The sequence below is a fragment of the Hyla sarda genome, unplaced genomic scaffold (assembly GCF_029499605.1).
Source record: "Hyla sarda isolate aHylSar1 unplaced genomic scaffold, aHylSar1.hap1 scaffold_1423, whole genome shotgun sequence".
NCBI classification, from domain to species: Eukaryota; Metazoa; Chordata; class Amphibia; order Anura; family Hylidae; genus Hyla; species Hyla sarda.
In genome coordinates this window covers 69,487-91,695 of record NW_026608053.1, presented here as the reverse complement: position 1 = coordinate 91,695, position 22,209 = coordinate 69,487, and the positions used below count along the sequence as shown (strand labels likewise).

The 22,209-nt window shown below is 45.9% G+C and overlaps 9 non-coding genes across 9 annotated transcripts; all 9 read right to left on the bottom strand.

Annotated features, from left to right (window-relative positions):
• Nucleotides 1–1,921: 1,921 nt before the first annotated feature.
• LOC130307410 (U2 spliceosomal RNA) lies at nucleotides 1,922–2,113 on the bottom strand. Its single transcript, XR_008856592.1, has one exon. It is a non-coding gene; the product is annotated as a U2 spliceosomal RNA (small nuclear RNA).
• Nucleotides 2,114–4,211: 2,098 nt separating this feature from the next.
• On the bottom strand, nucleotides 4,212–4,402 carry LOC130307409 (U2 spliceosomal RNA). Its single transcript, XR_008856591.1, has one exon. It is a non-coding gene; the product is annotated as a U2 spliceosomal RNA (small nuclear RNA).
• Nucleotides 4,403–6,483: 2,081 nt separating this feature from the next.
• LOC130307411 (U2 spliceosomal RNA) lies at nucleotides 6,484–6,674 on the bottom strand. Its single transcript, XR_008856593.1, has one exon. It is a non-coding gene; the product is annotated as a U2 spliceosomal RNA (small nuclear RNA).
• A 2,067-nt stretch (nucleotides 6,675–8,741) lies between these two features.
• Nucleotides 8,742–8,932, bottom strand: LOC130307408 (U2 spliceosomal RNA). Its single transcript, XR_008856590.1, has one exon. It is a non-coding gene; the product is annotated as a U2 spliceosomal RNA (small nuclear RNA).
• A 2,094-nt stretch (nucleotides 8,933–11,026) lies between these two features.
• On the bottom strand, nucleotides 11,027–11,217 carry LOC130307407 (U2 spliceosomal RNA). The gene has a single exon (XR_008856589.1). It is a non-coding gene; the product is annotated as a U2 spliceosomal RNA (small nuclear RNA).
• A 2,101-nt stretch (nucleotides 11,218–13,318) lies between these two features.
• Nucleotides 13,319–13,509, bottom strand: LOC130307406 (U2 spliceosomal RNA). The gene has a single exon (XR_008856588.1). It is a non-coding gene; the product is annotated as a U2 spliceosomal RNA (small nuclear RNA).
• A 2,091-nt stretch (nucleotides 13,510–15,600) lies between these two features.
• On the bottom strand, nucleotides 15,601–15,791 carry LOC130307405 (U2 spliceosomal RNA). The gene has a single exon (XR_008856587.1). It is a non-coding gene; the product is annotated as a U2 spliceosomal RNA (small nuclear RNA).
• Nucleotides 15,792–17,882: 2,091 nt separating this feature from the next.
• Nucleotides 17,883–18,073, bottom strand: LOC130307412 (U2 spliceosomal RNA). The gene has a single exon (XR_008856594.1). It is a non-coding gene; the product is annotated as a U2 spliceosomal RNA (small nuclear RNA).
• A 2,077-nt stretch (nucleotides 18,074–20,150) lies between these two features.
• Nucleotides 20,151–20,341, bottom strand: LOC130307404 (U2 spliceosomal RNA). The gene has a single exon (XR_008856586.1). It is a non-coding gene; the product is annotated as a U2 spliceosomal RNA (small nuclear RNA).
• Between the last annotated feature and the right edge of the window lie 1,868 nt (nucleotides 20,342–22,209).

The window sequence follows — 22,209 nt, the reverse complement described above, 5'->3', positions numbered from 1 at the left end:
TAAGCAGCAAGACAGGGGCCCATTGCACTCCCACGGGGCCTTTTTAAATGCAATCCATAACCCGGATTTGCCAGGAACCCTTCTTACTCCTCCTACTTGCATGTGACACTGGGCTTAGGATCTGCATAGGAAACACACACACAAGCACACACCTACCTTTGTTGCCTGCAGATGCCTCCTTGGCTGTCCCCAAACGGTATCAAACCAACACCCACGGGAAGCTGTAAGCATAGAGGACATGCCTGCACCCCATTGGACTTACCTGTGTGGGTTAAACCCGGGTTATTTGACAACCTATGGCGGTGATGGTTCTGCTCAGGCAGAGCAGTGCTGATGCTCCTCATAAAGCTGTCGCTGCTGTGAAGGTTCTAGGTGACATCACAAATCCCTATGGTTACATACACAACAAAGCTGGGTTGTTGTTGTTTACACTCTGCAAGGCCTGTGGAAGTGAGTGACATCATAGCACTGTAGTTCTGAGGGTTCTAGATGGATGCAACAATCTCCTGTTGCTTCTATGAAGGCCATAATAGACGACATCACCAAACAGCTCCATAGTCACATACACAGCAAAGGAGAGATGTTGTTTACACCTAGTGATGTCAGTGGTATTGAGTGACATCACAGCACAGTGCTAAGGCTCCTGGGCCTGGACACAGCAGCGGCTGCAATATCTCAACGGAGAATACGTTTATATATATGTGTGTGTGTGTGCGCGTATATATATATATATATATATATATATATATATATATTTCTCCGCCGAAATCACTTTTAAACCCATTTCCACCTTTTTTTCCCTTCTCTTCCTCTTACTTTTTTTTCACGTTTTTTTACGTTTTTCTCCTTTTCGCCTCTTTTCTGGGCGTATTATTCTTCTTTTTCTTCTTTTTTTTCGTCTAATGGCAGCAATGCTTATTCAATACCGCCAGCAGATGGAGACACTGGGGGATAATTTTCTAAGGATTTATACTGATTTTTCCTGTCTGAATTTGTCGCACAGAAAGTTGCAGGCCAAATATGTGTGACATTTCTGCGACTTTAGCTTCTAGAGCATTTTTACAACATTATACATAGGTGCTGAATACATAAAAAGCGACTGTTCAGCGACAGACAAGTCGCATCGGCTGAAAGTAGGCCAGAATGTCAGTCCATGTTGGAGCAGGTTTAGATACAGTCTAAAGTATAGATCTCAAAGTCTGTGCACAGAATTTAGCAAGGGCCTCGCACCTTCTGATGCATCAGGTAGGTGCACAATAGCATAGCCTAACCCTCTGTACTTTGGTCTATATTGATGCGGGACATAGACAGCCAGCTGATGACCAATCCATTAGTGCAATGGATGGCTGGAAGCATTTGTCTTTGCCTTTGCAATACCACAGAAGCAATGCATGGTCAATGTACAGCAATGACACACCTGTGTGAACAGCCAGGAGACCCCCCCCCCCCCCCCCCATGTTATGTTACATAGTTACATAGTTAGTACGGTCGAAAAAAGACATATGTCCATCAAGTTCAACCAGGGAATTAAGGGGTAGGGGTGTGGCGCGATATTGGGGAAGGGATGAGATTTTATATTTCTTCATAAGCATTAATCTTATTTTGTCAATTAGGAACATTCAGCACCCACCCGCTATCAAGGCAGCTGCCTATCATGTCATGCCCTACCTGCACAGGTGTGCTGGCTACTCAAATGATCCAATTAAGGAGGCCATTTAGTCAGCAGCAGCAGAAGTCCTGTGCCTGGACGCTCCAACAGCGGCCAGACACAAGCAGAAGCAGAAGCAGCAGAAGCAGCAGCAGCAGCACCACCTTTTGTTTTTTGGCTGCAGCAGCAGCAAGGCCCACAGGGCTGGCTAGCTGGCTAGCCAGCAAGCAGGTAGCAATGAAAGTAGGAATCTTTCTTTTTAACCCTGTAAGGGGGTGGTGCACTGTACCCGAAGATACTGCCATATCGGGTCAATGCATAGGGCGACGGAAGCAAGCTTCGAAATCGGCCCCCGTTCTCAAAAAATCCATTTAATATATGGTCCCCAGATAGGGGACGTATCAGATATTAAACTGATAAGAACAGATACTACACTTGATCTTAGCCAAAAGGCTGAGAAGCGATAACCGTGAAAGGGGCGGGCCCAACAAGGTGCCCTTCATGGGCACTATCACTGCTTGCTGTCAGGGAGGCTGCCAGACAATTTTCCATGCACACTCTGGGCTGGGGGGCAGTCAACCACCAGTACACACAGCAGAACCTAAACCCATACCATTATTGCTAAGCAGCAAGACAGGGGCCCATTGCACTCCCACGGGGCCTTTTTAAATGCAATCCATAACCCGGATTTGCCAGGAACCCTTCTTACTCCTCCTACTTGCATGTGACACTGGGCTTAGGATCTGCATAGGAAACACACACACAAGCACACACCTACCTTTGTTGCCTGCAGATGCCTCCTTGGCTGTCCCCAAACGGTATCAAACCAACACCCACGGGAAGCTGTAAGCATAGAGGACATGCCTGCACCCCATTGGACTTACCTGTGTGGGTTAAACCCGGGTTATTTGACAACCTATGGCGGTGATGGTTCTGCTCAGGCAGAGCAGTGCTGATGCTCCTCATAAAGCTGTCGCTGCTGTGAAGGTTCTAGGTGACATCACAAATCCCTATGGTTACATACACAACAAAGCTGGGTTGTTGTTGTTTACACTCTGCAAGGCCTGTGGAAGTGAGTGACATCATAGCACTGTAGTTTTTTTTCCTTTTTGAGGGTTCTAGATGGATGCAACAATCTCCTGTTGCTTCTATGAAGGCCATAATAGACGACATCACCAAACAGCTCCATAGTCACATACACAGCAAAGGAGAGATGTTGTTTACACCTAGTGATGTCAGTGGTATTGAGTGACATCACAGCACAGTGCTAAGGCTCCTGGGCCTGGACACAGCAGCGGCTGCAATATCTCAACGGAGAATACGTTTATATATATGTGTGTGTGTGCGCGTATATATATATATATATATATATATATATATATATATTTCTCCGCCGAAATCACTTTTAAACCCATTTCCACCTTTTTTTCCCTTCTCTTCCTCTTACTTTTTTTTCACGTTTTTTTACGTTTTTCTCCTTTTCGCCTCTTTTCTGGGCGTATTATTCTTCTTTTTCTTCTTTTTTTTCGTCTAATGCATACCCCATCAGTGCAGCAATGCTTATTCAATACCGCCAGCAGATGGAGACACTGGGGGATAATTTTCTAAGGATTTATACTGATTTTTCCTGTCTGAATTTGTCGCACAGAAAGCTGCAGGCCAAATATGTGTGACATTTCTGCGACTTTAGCTTCTAGAGCATTTTTACAACATTATACATAGGTGCTGAATACATAAAAAGCGACTGTTCAGCGACAGACAAGTCGCATCGGCTGAAAGTAGGCCAGAATGTCAGTCCATGTTGGAGCAGGTTTAGATACAGTCTAAAGTATAGATCTCAAAGTCTGTGCACAGAATTTAGCAAGGGCCTCGCACCTTCTGATGCATCAGGTAGGTGCACAATAGCATAGCCTAACCCTCTGTACTTTGGTCTATATTGATGCGGGACATAGACAGCCAGCTGATGACCAATCCATTAGTGCAATGGATGGCTGGAAGCATTTGTCTTTGCCTTTGCAATACCACAGAAGCAATGCATGGTCAATGTACAGCAATGACACACCTGTGTGAACAGCCAGGAGACCCCCCCCCCCCCCCCCCATGTTATGTTACAGAGTTACATAGTTAGTACGGTCGAAAAAAGACATATGTCCATCAAGTTCAACCAGGGAATTAAGGGGTAGGGGTGTGGCGCGATATTGGGGAAGGGATGAGATTTTATATTTCTTCATAAGCATTAATCTTATTTTGTCAATTAGGAACATTCAGCACCCACCCGCTATCAAGGCAGCTGCCTATCATGTCATGCCCTACCTGCACAGGTGTGCTGGCTACTCAAATGATCCAATTAAGGAGGCCATTTAGTCAGCAGCAGCAGAAGTCCTGTGCCTGGACGCTCCAACAGCGGCCAGACACAAGCAGAAGCAGAAGCAGCAGAAGCAGCAGCAGCACCACCTTTTGTTTTTTGGCTGCAGCAGCAGCAAGGCCCACAGGGCTGGCTAGCTGGCTAGCCAGCAAGCAGGTAGCAATGAAAGTAGGAATCTTTCTTTTTAACCCTGTAAGGGGGTGGTGCACTGTACCCGAAGATACTGCCATATCGGGTCAATGCATAGGGCGACGGAAGCAAGCTTCGAAATCGTCCCCCGTTCTCAAAAATCCATTTAATATATGGTCCCCAGATAGGGGACGTATCAGATATTAAACTGATAAGAACAGATACTACACTTGATCTTAGCCAAAAGGCCGAGAAGCGATAACCGTGAAAGGGGCGGGCCCAACAAGGTGCCCTTCATGGGCACTATCACTGCTTGCTGTCAGGGAGGCTGCCAGACAATTTTCCATGCACACTCTGGGCTGGGGGGCAGTCAACCACCAGTACACACAGCAGAACCTAAACCCATACCATTATTGCTAAGCAGCAAGACAGGGGCCCATTGCACTCCCACGGGGCCTTTTTAAATGCAATCCATAACCCGGATTTGCCAGGAACCCTTCTTACTCCTCCTACTTGCATGTGACACTGGGCTTAGGATCTGCATAGGAAACACACACACAAGCACACACCTACCTTTGTTGCCTGCAGATGCCTCCTTGGCTGTCCCCAAACGGTATCAAACCAACACCCACGGGAAGCTGTAAGCATAGAGGACATGCCTGCACCCCATTGGACTTACCTGTGTGGGTTAAACCCGGGTTATTTGACAACCTATGGCGGTGATGGTTCTGCTCAGGCAGAGCAGTGCTGATGCTCCTCATAAAGCTGTCGCTGCTGTGAAGGTTCTAGGTGACATCACAAATCCCTATGGTTACATACACAACAAAGCTGGGTTGTTGTTGTTTACACTCTGCAAGGCCTGTGGAAGTGAGTGACATCATAGCACTGTAGTTCTGAGGGTTCTAGATGGATGCAACAATCTCCTGTTGCTTCTATGAAGGCCATAATAGACGACATCACCAAACAGCTCCATAGTCACATACACAGCAAAGGAGAGATGTTGTTTACACCTAGTGATGTCAGTGGTATTGAGTGACATCACAGCACAGTGCTAAGGCTCCTGGGCCTGGACACAGCAGCGGCTGCAATATCTCAACGGAGAATACGTTTATATATATGTGTGTGTGTGCGCATATATATATATATATATATATATATATATATATATTTCTCCGCCGAAATCACTTTTAAACCCATTTCCACCTTTTTTTCCCTTCTCTTCCTCTTACTTTTTTTTCACGTTTTTTTACGTTTTTCTCCTTTTCGCCTCTTTTCTGGGCGTATTATTCTTCTTTTTCTTCTTTTTTTTCGTCTAATGCATACCCCATCAGTGCAGCAATGCTTATTCAATACCGCCAGCAGATGGAGACACTGGGGGATAATTTTCTAAGGATTTATACTGATTTTTCCTGTCTGAATTTGTCGCACAGAAAGTTGCAGGCCAAATATGTGTGACATTTCTGCGACTTTAGCTTCTAGAGCATTTTTACAACATTATACATAGGTGCTGAATACATAAAAAGCGACTGTTCAGCGACAGACAAGTCGCATCGGCTGAAAGTAGGCCAGAATGTCAGTCCATGTTGGAGCAGGTTTAGATACAGTCTAAAGTATAGATCTCAAAGTCTGTGCACAGAATTTAGCAAGGGCCTCGCACCTTCTGATGCATCAGGTAGGTGCACAATAGCATAGCCTAACCCTCTGTACTTTGGTCTATATTGATGCGGGACATAGACAGCCAGCTGATGACCAATCCATTAGTGCAATGGATGGCTGGAAGCATTTGTCTTTGCCTTTGCAATACCACAGAAGCAATGCATGGTCAATGTACAGCAATGACACACCTGTGTGAACAGCCAGGAGACCCCCCCCCCCCCCATGTTATGTTACATAGTTACATAGTTAGTACGGTCGAAAAAAGACATATGTCCATCAAGTTCAACCAGGGAATTAAGGGGTAGGGGTGTGGCGCGATATTGGGGAAGGGATGAGATTTTATATTTCTTCATAAGCATTAATCTTATTTTGTCAATTAGGAACATTCAGCACCCACCCGCTATCAAGGCAGCTGCCTATCATGTCATGCCCTACCTGCACAGGTGTGCTGGCTACTCAAATGATCCAATTAAGGAGGCCATTTAGTCAGCAGCAGCAGAAGTCCTGTGCCTGGACGCTCCAACAGCGGCCAGACACAAGCAGAAGCAGAAGCAGCAGAAGCAGCAGCAGCACCACCTTTTGTTTTTTGGCTGCAGCAGCAGCAAGGCCCACAGGGCTGGCTAGCTGGCTAGCCAGCAAGCAGGTAGCAATGAAAGTAGGAATCTTTCTTTTTAACCCTGTAAGGGGGTGGTGCACTGTACCCGAAGATACTGCCATATCGGGTCAATGCATAGGGCGACGGAAGCAAGCTTCGAAATCGGCCCCCGTTCTCAAAAATCCATTTAATATATGGTCCCCAGATAGGGGTCGTATCAGATATTAAACTGATAAGAACAGATACTACACTTGATCTTAGCCAAAAGGCCGAGAAGCGATAACCGTGAAAGGGGCGGGCCCAACAAGGTGCCCTTCATGGGCACTATCACTGCTTGCTGTCAGGGAGGCTGCCAGACAATTTTCCATGCACACTCTGGGCTGGGGGGCAGTCAACCACCAGTACACACAGCAGAACCTAAACCCATACCATTATTGCTAAGCAGCAAGACAGGGGCCCATTGCACTCCCACGGGGCCTTTTTAAATGCAATCCATAACCCGGATTTGCCAGGAACCCTTCTTACTCCTCCTACTTGCATGTGACACTGGGCTTAGGATCTGCATAGGAAACACACACACAAGCACACACCTACCTTTGTTGCCTGCAGATGCCTCCTTGGCTGTCCCCAAACGGTATCAAACCAACACCCACGGGAAGCTGTAAGCATAGAGGACATGCCTGCACCCCATTGGACTTACCTGTGTGGGTTAAACCCGGGTTATTTGACAACCTATGGCGGTGATGGTTCTGCTCAGGCAGAGCAGTGCTGATGCTCCTCATAAAGCTGTCGCTGCTGTGAAGGTTCTAGGTGACATCACAAATCCCTATGGTTACATACACAACAAAGCTGGGTTGTTGTTGTTTACACTCTGCAAGGCCTGTGGAAGTGAGTGACATCATAGCACTGTAGTTCTGAGGGTTCTAGATGGATGCAACAATCTCCTGTTGCTTCTATGAAGGCCATAATAGACGACATCACCAAACAGCTCCATAGTCACATACACAGCAAAGGAGAGATGTTGTTTACACCTAGTGATGTCAGTGGTATTGAGTGACATCACAGCACAGTGCTAAGGCTCCTGGGCCTGGACACAGCAGCGGCTGCAATATCTCAACGGAGAATACGTTTATATATATGTGTGTGTGTGCGCGTATATATATATATATATAAATATATATATATTTCTCCGCCGAAATCACTTTTAAACCCATTTCCACCTTTTTTTCCCTTCTCTTCCTCTTACTTTTTTTTCACGTTTTTTTACGTTTTTCTCCTTTTTGCCTCTTTTCTGGGCGTATTATTCTTCTTTTTCTTCTTTTTTTTCGTCTAATGCATACCCCATCAGTGCAGCAATGCTTATTCAATACCGCCAGCAGATGGAGACACTGGGGGATAATTTTCTAAGGATTTATATTGATTTTTCCTGTCTGAATTTGTCGCACAGAAAGTTGCAGGCCAAATATGTGTGACATTTCTGCGACTTTAGCTTCTAGAGCATTTTTACAACATTATACATAGGTGCTGAATACATAAAAAGCGACTGTTCAGCGACAGACAAGTCGCATCGGCTGAAAGTAGGCCAGAATGTCAGTCCATGTTGGAGCAGGTTTAGATACAGTCTAAAGTATAGATCTCAAAGTCTGTGCACAGAATTTAGCAAGGGCCTCGCACCTTCTGATGCATCAGGTAGGTGCACAATAGCATAGCCTAACCCTCTGTACTTTGGTCTATATTGATGCGGGACATAGACAGCCAGCTGATGACCAATCCATTAGTGCAATGGATGGCTGGAAGCATTTGTCTTTGCCTTTGCAATACCACAGAAGCAATGCATGGTCAATGTACAGCAATGACACTCCTGTGTGAACAGCCAGGAGACCCCCCCCCCCCCATGTTATGTTACATAGTTACATAGTTAGTACGGTCGAAAAAAGACATATGTCCATCAAGTTCAACCAGGGAATTAAGGGGTAGGGGTGTGGCGCGATATTGGGGAAGGGATGAGATTTTATATTTCTTCATAAGCATTAATCTTATTTTGTCAATTAGGAACATTCAGCACCCACCCGCTATCAAGGCAGCTGCCTATCATGTCATGCCCTACCTGCACAGGTGTGCTGGCTACTCAAATGATCCAATTAAGGAGGCCATTTAGTCAGCAGCAGCAGAAGTCCTGTGCCTGGACGCTCCAACAGCGGCCAGACACAAGCAGAAGCAGAAGCAGCAGCAGCACCACCTTTTGTTTTTTGGCTGCAGCAGCAGCAAGGCCCACAGGGCTGGCTAGCTGGCTAGCCAGCAAGCAGGTAGCAATGAAAGTAGGAATCTTTCTTTTTAACCCTGTAAGGGGGTGGTGCACTGTACCCGAAGATACTGCCATATCGGGTCAATGCATAGGGCGACGGAAGCAAGCTTCGAAATCGGCCCCCGTTCTCAAAAATCCATTTAATATATGGTCCCCAGATAGGGGACGTATCAGATATTAAACTGATAAGAACAGATACTACACTTGATCTTAGCCAAAAGGCCGAGAAGCGATAACCGTGAAAGGGGCGGGCCCAACAAGGTGCCCTTCATGGGCACTATCACTGCTTGCTGTCAGGGAGGCTGCCAGACAATTTTCCATGCACACTCTGGGCTGGGGGGCAGTCAACCACCAGTACACACAGCAGAACCTAAACCCATACCATTATTGCTAAGCAGCAAGACAGGGGTCCATTGCACTCCCACGGGGCCTTTTTAAATGCAATCCATAACCCGGATTTGCCAGGAACCCTTCTTACTCCTCCTACTTGCATGTGACACTGGGCTTAGGATCTGCATAGGAAACACACACACAAGCACACACCTACCTTTGTTGCCTGCAGATGCCTCCTTGGCTGTCCCCAAACGGTATCAAACCAACACCCACGGGAAGCTGTAAGCATAGAGGACATGCCTGCACCCCATTGGACTTACCTGTGTGGGTTAAACCCGGGTTATTTGACAACCTATGGCGGTGATGGTTCTGCTCAGGCAGAGCAGTGCTGATGCTCCTCATAAAGCTGTCGCTGCTGTGAAGGTTCTAGGTGACATCACAAATCCCTATGGTTACATACACAACAAAGCTGGGTTGTTGTTGTTTACACTCTGCAAGGCCTGTGGAAGTGAGTGACATCATAGCACTGTAGTTCTGAGGGTTCTAGATGGATGCAACAATCTCCTGTTGCTTCTATGAAGGCCATAATAGACGACATCACCAAACAGCTCCATAGTCACATACACAGCAAAGGAGAGATGTTGTTTACACCTAGTGATGTCAGTGGTATTGAGTGACATCACAGCACAGTGCTAAGGCTCCTGGGCCTGGACACAGCAGCGGCTGCAATATCTCAACGGAGAATACGTTTATATATATGTGTGTGTGTGCGCGTATATATATATATATATATATATATATATATATATATATATATATTTCTCCGCCGAAATCACTTTTAAACCCATTTCCACCTTTTTTTCCCTTCTCTTCCTCTTACTTTTTTTTCAAGTTTTTTTACGTTTTTCTCCTTTTTGCCTCTTTTCTGGGCGTATTATTCTTCTTTTTCTTCTTTTTTTTCGTCTAATGCATACCCCATCAGTGCAGCAATGCTTATTCAATACCGCCAGCAGATGGAGACACTGGGGGATAATTTTCTAAGGATTTATACTGATTTTTCCTGTCTGAATTTGTCGCACAGAAAGTTGCAGGCCAAATATGTGTGACATTTCTGCGACTTTAGCTTCTAGAGCATTTTTACAACATTATAAATAGGTGCTGAATACATAAAAAGCGACTGTTCAGCGACAGACAAGTCGCATCGGCTGAAAGTAGGCCAGAATGTCAGTCCATGTTGGAGCAGGTTTAGATACAGTCTAAAGTATAGATCTCAAAGTCTGTGCACAGAATTTAGCAAGGGCCTCGCACCTTCTGATGCATCAGGTAGGTGCACAATAGCATAGCCTAACCCTCTGTACTTTGGTCTATATTGATGCGGGACATAGACAGCCAGCTGATGACCAATCCATTAGTGCAATGGATGGCTGGAAGCATTTGTCTTTGCCTTTGCAATACCACAGAAGCAATGCATGGTCAATGTACAGCAATGACACACCTGTGTGAACAGCCAGGAGACCCCCCCCCCCCCCATGTTATGTTACATAGTTACATAGTTAGTACGGTCGAAAAAAGACATATGTCCATCAAGTTCAACCAGGGAATTAAGGGGTAGGGGTGTGGCGCAATATTGGGGAAGGGATGAGATTTTATATTTCTTCATAAGCATTAATCTTATTTTGTCAATTAGGAACATTCAGCACCCACCCGCTATCAAGGCAGCTGCCTATCATGTCATGCCCTACCTGCACAGGTGTGCTGGCTACTCAAATGATCCAATTAAGGAGGCCATTTAGTCAGCAGCAGCAGAAGTCCTGTGCCTGGACGCTCCAACAGCGGCCAGACACAAGCAGAAGCAGAAGCAGCAGAAGCAGCAGCAGCAGCACCACCTTTTGTTTTTTGGCTGCAGCAGCAGCAAGGCCCACAGGGCTGGCTAGCTGGCTAGCCAGCAAGCAGGTAGCATTGAAAGTAGGAATCTTTCTTTTTAACCCTGTAAGGGGGTGGTGCACTGTACCCGAAGATACTGCCATATCGGGTCAATGCATAGGGCGACGGAAGCAAGCTTCGAAATCGGCCCCCGTTCTCAAAAATCCATTTAATATATGGTCCCCAGATAGGGGACGTATCAGATATTAAACTGATAAGAACAGATACTACACTTGATCTTAGCCAAAAGGCCGAGAAGCGATAACCGTGAAAGGGGCGGGCCCAACAAGGTGCCCTTCATGGGCACTATCACTGCTTGCTGTCAGGGAGGCTGCCAGACAATTTTCCATGCACACTCTGGGCTGGGGGGCAGTCAACCACCAGTACACACAGCAGAACCTAAACCCATACCATTATTGCTAAGCAGCAAGACAGGGGCCCATTGCACTCCCACGGGGCCTTTTTAAATGCAATCCATAACCCGGATTTGCCAGAACCCTTCTTACTCCTCCTACTTGCATGTGACACTGGGCTTAGGATCTGCATAGGAAACACACACACAAGCACACACCTACCTTTGTTGCCTGCAGATGCCTCCTTGGCTGTCCCCAAACGGTATCAAACCAACACCCACGGGAAGCTGTAAGCATAGAGGACATGCCTGCACCCCATTGGACTTACCTGTGTGGGTTAAACCCGGGTTATTTGACAACCTATGGCGGTGATGGTTCTGCTCAGGCAGAGCAGTGCTGATGCTCCTCATAAAGCTGTCGCTGCTGTGAAGGTTCTAGGTGACATCACAAATCCCTATGGTTACATACACAACAAAGCTGGGTTGTTGTTGTTTACACTCTGCAAGGCCTGTGGAAGTGAGTGACATCATAGCACTGTAGTTCTGAGGGTTCTAGATGGATGCAACAATCTCCTGTTGCTTCTATGAAGGCCATAATAGACGACATCACCAAACAGCTCCATAGTCACATACACAGCAAAGGAGAGATGTTGTTTACACCTAGTGATGTCAGTGGTATTGAGTGACATCACAGCACAGTGCTAAGGCTCCTGGGCCTGGACACAGCAGCGGCTGCAATATCTCAACGGAGAATACGTTTATATATATGTGTGTGTGTGCGCGTATATATATATATATATATATATATATATATATATATATATATATATTTCTCCGCCGAAATCACTTTTAAACCCATTTCCACCTTTTTTTCCCTTCTCTTCCTCTTACTTTTTTTTCACGTTTTTTTACGTTTTTCTCCTTTTCGCCTCTTTTCTGGGCGTATTATTCTTCTTTTTCTTCTTTTTTTTCGTCTAATGCATACCCCATCAGTGCAGCAATGCTTATTCAATACCGCCAGCAGATGGAGACACTGGGGGATAATTTTCTAAGGATTTATACTGATTTTTCCTGTCTGAATTTGTCGCACAGAAAGTTGCAGGCCAAATATGTGTGACATTTCTGCGACTTTAGCTTCTAGAGCATTTTTACAACATTATACATAGGTGCTGAATACATAAAAAGCGACTGTTCAGCGACAGACAAGTCGCATCGGCTGAAAGTAGGCCAGAATGTCAGTCCATGTTGGAGCAGGTTTAGATACAGTCTAAAGTATAGATCTCAAAGTCTGTGCACAGAATTTAGCAAGGGCCTCGCACCTTCTGATGCATCAGGTAGGTGCACAATAGCATAGCCTAACCCTCTGTACTTTGGTCTATATTGATGCGGGACATAGACAGCCAGCTGATGACCAATCCATTAGTGCAATGGATGGCTGGAAGCATTTGTCTTTGCCTTTGCAATACCACAGAAGCAATGCATGGTCAATGTACAGCAATGACACACCTGTGTGAACAGCCAGGAGACCCCCCCCCCCCCCATGTTATGTTACATAGTTACATAGTTAGTACGGTCGAAAAAAGACATATGTCCATCAAGTTCAACCAGGGAATTAAGGGGTAGGGGTGTGGCGCGATATTGGGGAAGGGATGAGATTTTATATTTCTTCATAAGCATTAATCTTATTTTGTCAATTAGGAACATTCAGCACCCACCCGCTATCAAGGCAGCTGCCTATCATGTCATGCCCTACCTGCACAGGTGTGCTGGCTACTCAAATGATCCAATTAAGGAGGCCATTTAGTCAGCAGCAGCAGAAGTCCTGTGCCTGGACGCTCCAACAGCGGCCAGACACAAGCAGAAGCAGAAGCAGCAGAAGCAGCAGAAGCAGCAGCAGCACCACCTTTTGTTTTTTGGCTGCAGCAGCAGCAAGGCCCACAGGGCTGGCTAGCTGGCTAGCCAGCAAGCAGGTAGCAATGAAAGTAGGAATCTTTCTTTTTAACCCTGTAAGGGGGTGGTGCACTGTACCCGAAGATACTGCCATATCGGGTCAATGCATAGGGCGACGGAAGCAAGCTTCGAAATCGGCCCCCGTTCTCAAAAATCCATTTAATATATGGTCCCCAGATAGGGGACGTATCAGATATTAAACTGATAAGAACAGATACTACACTTGATCTTAGCCAAAAGGCCGAGAAGCGATAACCGTGAAAGGGGCGGGCCCAACAAGGTGCCCTTCATGGGCACTATCACTGCTTGCTGTCAGGGAGGCTGCCAGACAATTTTCCATGCACACTCTGGGCTGGGGGGCAGTCAACCACCAGTACACACAGCAGAACCTAAACCCATACCATTATTGCTAAGCAGCAAGACAGGGGCCCATTGCACTCCCACGGGGCCTTTTTAAATGCAATCCATAACCCGGATTTGCCAGGAACCCTTCTTACTCCTCCTACTTGCATGTGACACTGGGCTTAGGATCTGCATAGGAAACACACACACAAGCACACACCTACCTTTGTTGCCTGCAGATGCCTCCTTGGCTGTCCCCAAACGGTATCAAACCAACACCCACGGGAAGCTGTAAGCATAGAGGACATGCCTGCACCCCATTGGACTTACCTGTGTGGGTTAAACCCGGGTTATTTGACAACCTATGGCGGTGATGGTTCTGCTCAGGCAGAGCAGTGCTGATGCTCCTCATAAAGCTGTCGCTGCTGTGAAGGTTCTAGGTGACATCACAAATCCCTATGGTTACATACACAACAAAGCTGGGTTGTTGTTGTTTACACTCTGCAAGGCCTGTGGAAGTGAGTGACATCATAGCACTGTAGTTCTGAGGGTTCTAGATGGATGCAACAATCTCCTGTTGCTTCTATGAAGGCCATAATAGACGACATCACCAAACAGCTCCATAGTCACATACACAGCAAAGGAGAGATGTTGTTTACACCTAGTGATGTCAGTGGTATTGAGTGACATCACAGCACAGTGCTAAGGCTCCTGGGCCTGGACACAGCAGCGGCTGCAATATCTCAACGGAGAATACGTTTATATATATGTGTGTGTGTGCGCGTATATATATATATATATATATATATATATATATATATATATATATATATCTCCGCCGAAATCACTTTTAAACCCATTTCCACCTTTTTTTCCCTTCTCTTCCTCTTACTTTTTTTTCACGTTTTTTTACGTTTTTCTCCTTTTCGCCTCTTTTCTGGGCGTATTATTCTTCTTTTTCTTCTTTTTTTTTCGTCTAATGCATACCCCATCAGTGCAGCAATGCTTATTCAATACCGCCAGCAGATGGAGACACTGGGGGATAATTTTCTAAGGATTTATACTGATTTTTCCTGTCTGAATTTGTCGCACAGAAAGTTGCAGGCCAAATATGTGTGACATTTCTGCGACTTTAGCTTCTAGAGCATTTTTACAACATTATACATAGGTGCTGAATACATAAAAAGCGACTGTTCAGCGACAGACAAGTCGCATCGGCTGAAAGTAGGCCAGAATGTCAGTCCATGTTGGAGCAGGTTTAGATACAGTCTAAAGTATAGATCTCAAAGTCTGTGCACAGAATTTAGCAAGGGCCTCGCACCTTCTGATGCATCAGGTAGGTGCACAATAGCATAGCCTAACCCTCTGTACTTTGGTCTATATTGATGCGGGACATAGACAGCCAGCTGATGACCAATCCATTAGTGCAATGGATGGCTGGAAGCATTTGTCTTTGCCTTTGCAATACCACAGAAGCAATGCATGGTCAATGTACAGCAATGACACACCTGTGTGAACAGCCAGGAGACCCCCCCCCCATGTTATGTTACATAGTTACATAGTTAGTACGGTCGAAAAAAGACATATGTCCATCAAGTTCAACCAGGGAATTAAGGGGTAGGGGTGTGGCGCGATATTGGGGAAGGGATGAGATTTTATATTTCTTCATAAGCATTAATCTTATTTTGTCAATTAGGAACATTCAGCACCCACCCGCTATCAAGGCAGCTGCCTATCATGTCATGCCCTACCTGCACAGGTGTGCTGGCTACTCAAATGATCCAATTAAGGAGGCCATTTAGTCAGCAGCAGCAGAAGTCCTGTGCCTGGACGCTCCAACAGCGGCCAGACACAAGCAGAAGCAGAAGCAGCAGAAGCAGCAGAAGCAGCAGCAGCACCACCTTTTGCTTTTTGGCTGCAGCAGCAGCAAGGCCCACAGGGCTGGCTAGCCAGCAAGCAGGTAGCAATGAAAGTAGGAATCTTTCTTTTTAACCCTGTAAGGGGGTGGTGCACTGTACCCGAAGATACTGCCATATCGGGTCAATGCATAGGGCGACGGAAGCAAGCTTCGAAATCGGCCCCCGTTCTCAAAAATCCATTTAATATATGGTCCCCAGATAGGGGACGTATCAGATATTAAACTGATAAGAACAGATACTACACTTGATCTTAGCCAAAAGGCCGAGAAGCGATAACCGTGAAAGGGGCGGGCCCAACAAGGTGCCCTTCATGGGCACTATCACTGCTTGCTGTCAGGGAGGCTGCCAGACAATTTTCCATGCACACTCTGGGCTGGGGGGCAGTCAACCACCAGTACACACAGCAGAACCTAAACCCATACCATTATTGCTAAGCAGCAAGACAGGGGCCCATTGCACTCCCACGGGGCCTTTTTAAATGCAATCCATAACCCGGATTTGCCAGGAACCCTTCTTACTCCTCCTACTTGCATGTGACACTGGGCTTAGGATCTGCATAGGAAACACACACACAAGCACACACCTACCTTTGTTGCCTGCAGATGCCTCCTTGGCTGTCCCCAAACGGTATCAAACCAACACCCACGGGAAGCTGTAAGCATAGAGGACATGCCTGCACCCCATTGGACTTACCTGTGTGGGTTAAACCCGGGTTATTTGACAACCTATGGCGGTGATGGTTCTGCTCAGGCAGAGCAGTGCTGATGCTCCTCATAAAGCTGTCGCTGCTGTGAAGGTTCTAGGTGACATCACAAATCCCTATGGTTACATACACAACAAAGCTGGGTTGTTGTTGTTTACACTCTGCAAGGCCTGTGGAAGTGAGTGACATCATAGCACTGTAGTTCTGAGGGTTCTAGATGGATGCAACAATCTCCTGTTGCTTCTATGAAGGCCATAATAGACGACATCACCAAACAGCTTCATAGTCACATACACAGCAAAGGAGAGATGTTGTTTACACCTAGTGATGTCAGTGGTATTGAGTGACATCACAGCACAGTGCTAAGGCTCCTGGGCCTGGACACAGCAGCGGCTGCAATATCTCAACGGAGAATACGTTTATATATATGTGTGTGTGTGCGCGTATATATATATATATATATATATATATATATATATATATATATTTCTCCGCCGAAATCACTTTTAAACCCATTTCCACCTTTTTTTCCCTTCTCTTCCTCTTACTTTTTTTTCACGTTTTTTTACGTTTTTCTCCTTTTCGCCTCTTTTCTGGGCGTATTATTCTTCTTTTTCTTCTTTTTTTTTCGTCTAATGCATACCCCATCAGTGCAGCAATGCTTATTCAATACCGCCAGCAGATGGAGACACTGGGGGATAATTTTCTAAGGATTTATACTGATTTTTCCTGTCTGAATTTGTCGCACAGAAAGTTGCAGGCCAAATATGTGTGACATTTCTGCGACTTTAGCTTCTAGAGCATTTTTACAACATTATACATAGGTGCTGAATACATAAAAAGCGACTGTTCAGCGACAGACAAGTCGCATCGGCTGAAAGTAGGCCAGAATGTCAGTCCATGTTGGAGCAGGTTTAGATACAGTCTAAAGTATAGATCTCAAAGTCTGTGCACAGAATTTAGCAAGGGCCTCGCACCTTCTGATGCATCAGGTAGGTGCACAATAGCATAGCCTAACCCTCTGTACTTTGGTCTATATTGATGCGGGACATAGACAGCCAGCTGATGACCAATCCATTAGTGCAATGGATGGCTGGAAGCATTTGTCTTTGCCTTTGCAATACCACAGAAGCAATGCATGGTCAATGTACAGCAATGACACACCTGTGTGAACAGCCAGGAGACCCCCCCCCCCCCCCATGTTATGTTACATAGTTACATAGTTAGTACGGTCGAAAAAAGACATATGTCCATCAAGTTCAACCAGGGAATTAAGGGGTAGGGGTGTGGCGCGATATTGGGGAAGGGATGAGATTTTATATTTCTTCATAAGCATTAATCTTATTTTGTCAATTAGGAACATTCAGCACCCACCCGCTATCAAGGCAGCTGCCTATCATGTCATGCCCTACCTGCACAGGTGTGCTGGCTACTCAAATGATCCAATTAAGGAGGCCATTTAGTCAGCAGCAGCAGAAGTCCTGTGCCTGGACGCTCCAACAGCGGCCAGACACAAGCAGAAGCAGAAGCAGCAGAAGCAGCAGCAGCACCACCTTTTGTTTTTTGGCTGCAGCAGCAGCAAGGCCCACAGGGCTGGCTAGCTGGCTAGCCAGCAAGCAGGTAGCAATGAAAGTAGGAATCTTTCTTTTTAACCCTGTAAGGGGGTGGTGCACTGTACCCGAAGATACTGCCATATCGGGTCAATGCATAGGGCGACGGAAGCAAGCTTCGAAATCGGCCCCCGTTCTCAAAAATCCATTTAATATATGGTCCCCAGATAGGGGACGTATCAGATATTAAACTGATAAGAACAGATACTACACTTGATCTTAGCCAAAAGGCCGTGAAGCGATAACCGTGAAAGGGGCGGGCCCAACAAGGTGCCCTTCATGGGCACTATCACTGCTTGCTGTCAGGGAGGCTGCCAGACAATTTTCCATGCACACTCTGGGCTGGGGGGCAGTCAACCACCAGTACACACAGCAGAACCTAAACCCATACCATTATTGCTAAGCAGCAAGACAGGGGCCCATTGCACTCCCACGGGGCCTTTTTAAATGCAATCCATAACCCGGATTTGCCAGGAACCCTTCTTACTCCTCCTACTTGCATGTGACACTGGGCTTAGGATCTGCATAGGAAACACACACACAAGCACACACCTACCTTTGTTGCCTGCAGATGCCTCCTTGGCTGTCCCCAAACGGTATCAAACCAACACCCACGGGAAGCTGTAAGCATAGAGGACATGCCTGCACCCCATTGGACTTACCTGTGTGGGTTAAACCCGGGTTATTTGACAACCTATGGCGGTGATGGTTCTGCTCAGGCAGAGCAGTGCTGATGCTCCTCATAAAGCTGTCGCTGCTGTGAAGGTTCTAGGTGACATCACAAATCCCTATGGTTACATACACAACAAAGCTGGGTTGTTGTTGTTTACACTCTGCAAGGCCTGTGGAAGTGAGTGACATCATAGCACTGTAGTTCTGAGGGTTCTAGATGGATGCAACAATCTCCTGTTGCTTCTATGAAGGCCATAATAGACGACATCACCAAACAGCTCCATAGTCACATACACAGCAAAGGAGAGATGTTGTTTACACCTAGTGATGTCAGTGGTATTGAGTGACATCACAGCACAGTGCTAAGGCTCCTGGGCCTGGACACAGCAGCGGCTGCAATATCTCAACGGAGAATACGTTTATATATATGTGTGTGTGTGCGCGTATATATATATATATATATATATATATATATATTTCTCCGCCGAAATCACTTTTAAACCCATTTCCACCTTTTTTTCCCTTCTCTTCCTCTTACTTTTTTTTCACGTTTTTTTACGTTTTTCTCCTTTTCGCCTCTTTTCTGGGCGTATTATTCTTCTTTTTCTTCTTTTTTTTCGTCTAATGCATACCCCATCAGTGCAGCAATGCTTATTCAATACCGCCAGCAGATGGAGACACTGGGGGATAATTTTCTAAGGATTTATACTGATTTTTCCTGTCTGAATTTGTCGCACAGAAAGTTGCAGGCCAAATATGTGTGACATTTCTGCGACTTTAGCTTCTAGAGCATTTTTACAACATTATACATAGGTGCTGAATACATAAAAAGCGACTGTTCAGCGACAGACAAGTCGCATCGGCTGAAAGTAGGCCAGAATGTCAGTCCATGTTGGAGCAGGTTTAGATACAGTCTAAAGTATAGATCTCAAAGTCTGTGCACAGAATTTAGCAAGGGCCTCGCACCTTCTGATGCATCAGGTAGGTGCACAATAGCATAGCCTAACCCTCTGTACTTTGGTCTATATTGATGCGGGACATAGACAGCCAGCTGATGACCAATCCATTAGTGCAATGGATGGCTGGAAGCATTTGTCTTTGCCTTTGCAATACCACAGAAGCAATGCATGGTCAATGTACAGCAATGACACACCTGTGTGAACAGCCAGGAGACCCCCCCCCCCCATGTTATGTTACATAGTTACATAGTTAGTACGGTCGAAAAAAGACATATGTCCATCAAGTTCAACCAGGGAATTAAGGGGTAGGGGTGTGGCGCGATATTGGGGAAGGGATGAGATTTTATATTTCTTCATAAGCATTAATCTTATTTTGTCAATTAGGAACATTCAGCACCCACCCGCTATCAAGGCAGCTGCCTATCATGTCATGCCCTACCTGCACAGGTGTGCTGGCTACTCAAATGATCCAATTAAGGAGGCCATTTAGTCAGCAGCAGCAGAAGTCCTGTGCCTGGACGCTCCAACAGCGGCCAGACACAAGCAGAAGCAGAAGCAGCAGAAGCAGCAGCAGCACCACCTTTTGTTTTTTGGCTGCAGCAGCAGCAAGGCCCACAAAGCTGGCTAGCTGGCTAGCCAGCAAGCAGGTAGCAATGAAAGTAGGAATCTTTCTTTTTAACCCTGTAAGGGGGTGGTGCACTGTACCCGAAGATACTGCCATATCGGGTCAATGCATAGGGCGACGGAAGCAAGCTTCGAAATCGGCCCCCGTTCTCAAAAATCCATTTAATATATGGTCCCCAGATAGGGGACGTATCAGATATTAAACTGATAAGAACAGATACTACACTTGATCTTAGCCAAAAGGCCGAGAAGCGATAACCGTGAAAGGGGCGGGCCCAACAAGGTGCCCTTCATGGGCACTATCACTGCTTGCTGTCAGGGAGGCTGCCAGACAATTTTCCATGCACACTCTGGGCTGGGGGGCAGTCAACCACCAGTACACACAGCAGAACCTAAACCCATACCATTATTGCTAAGCAGCAAGACAGGGGCCCATTGCACTCCCACGGGGCCTTTTTAAATGCAATCCATAACCCGGATTTGCCAGGAACCCTTCTTACTCCTCCTACTTGCATGTGACACTGGGCTTAGGATCTGCATAGGAAACACACACACAAGCACACACCTACCTTTGTTGCCTGCAGATGCCTCCTTGGCTGTCCCCAAACGGTATCAAACCAACACCCACGGGAAGCTGTAAGCATAGAGGACATGCCTGCACCCCATTGGACTTACCTGTGTGGGTTAAACCCGGGTTATTTGACAACCTATGGCGGTGATGGTTCTGCTCAGGCAGAGCAGTGCTGATGCTCCTCATAAAGCTGTCGCTGCTGTGAAGGTTCTAGGTGACATCACAAATCCCTATGGTTACATACACAACAAAGCTGGGTTGTTGTTGTTTACACTCTGCAAGGCCTGTGGAAGTGAGTGACATCATAGCACTGTAGTCCTGAGGGTTCTAGATGGATGCAACAATCTCCTGTTGCTTCTATGAAGGCCATAATAGACGACATCACCAAACAGCTCCATAGTCACATACACAGCAAAGGAGAGATGTTGTTTACACCTAGTGATGTCAGTGGTATTGAGTGACATCACAGCACAGTGCTAAGGCTCCTGGGCCTGGACACAGCAGCGGCTGCAATATCTCAACGGAGAATACGTTTATATATATGTGTGTGTGTGCGCGTATATATATATATATATATATATATATATATATATATATATATATATATATATATATTTCTCCGCCGAAATCACTTTTAAACCCATTTCCACCTTTTTTTCCCTTCTCTTCCTCTTACTTTTTTTTCACGTTTTTTTACGTTTTTCTCCTTTTCGCCTCTTTTCTGGGCGTATTCTTCTTCTTTTTCTTCTTTTTTTTCGTCTAATGCATACCCCATCAGTGCAGCAATGCTTATTCAATACCGCCAGCAGATGGAGACACTGGGGGATAATTTTCTAAGGATTTATACTGATTTTTCCTGTCTGAATTTGTCGCACAGAAAGTTGCAGGCCAAATATGTGTGACATTTCTGCGACTTTAGCTTCTAGAGCATTTTTACAACATTATACATAGGTGCTGAATACATAAAAAGCGACTGTTCAGCGACAGACAAGTCGCATCGGCTGAAAGTAGGCCAGAATGTCAGTCCATGTTGGAGCAGGTTTAGATACAGTCTAAAGTATAGATCTCAAAGTCTGTGCACAGAATTTAGCAAGGGCCTCGCACCTTCTGATGCATCAGGTAGGTGCACAATAGCATAGCCTAACCCTCTGTACTTTGGTCTATATTGATGCGGGACATAGACAGCCAGCTGATGACCAATCCATTAGTGCAATGGATGGCTGGAAGCATTTGTCTTTGCCTTTGCAATACCACAGAAGCAATGCATGGTCAATGTACAGCAATGACACACCTGTGTGAACAGCCAGGAGACCCCCCCCCCCCCCATGTTATGTTACATAGTTACATAGTTAGTACGGTCGAAAAAAGACATATGTCCATCAAGTTCAACCAGGGAATTAAGGGGTAGGGGTGTGGCGCGATATTGGGGAAGGGATGAGATTTTATATTTCTTCATAAGCATTAATCTTATTTTGTCAATTAGGAACATTCAGCACCCACCCGCTATCAAGGCAGCTGCCTATCATGTCATGCCCTACCTGCACAGGTGTGCT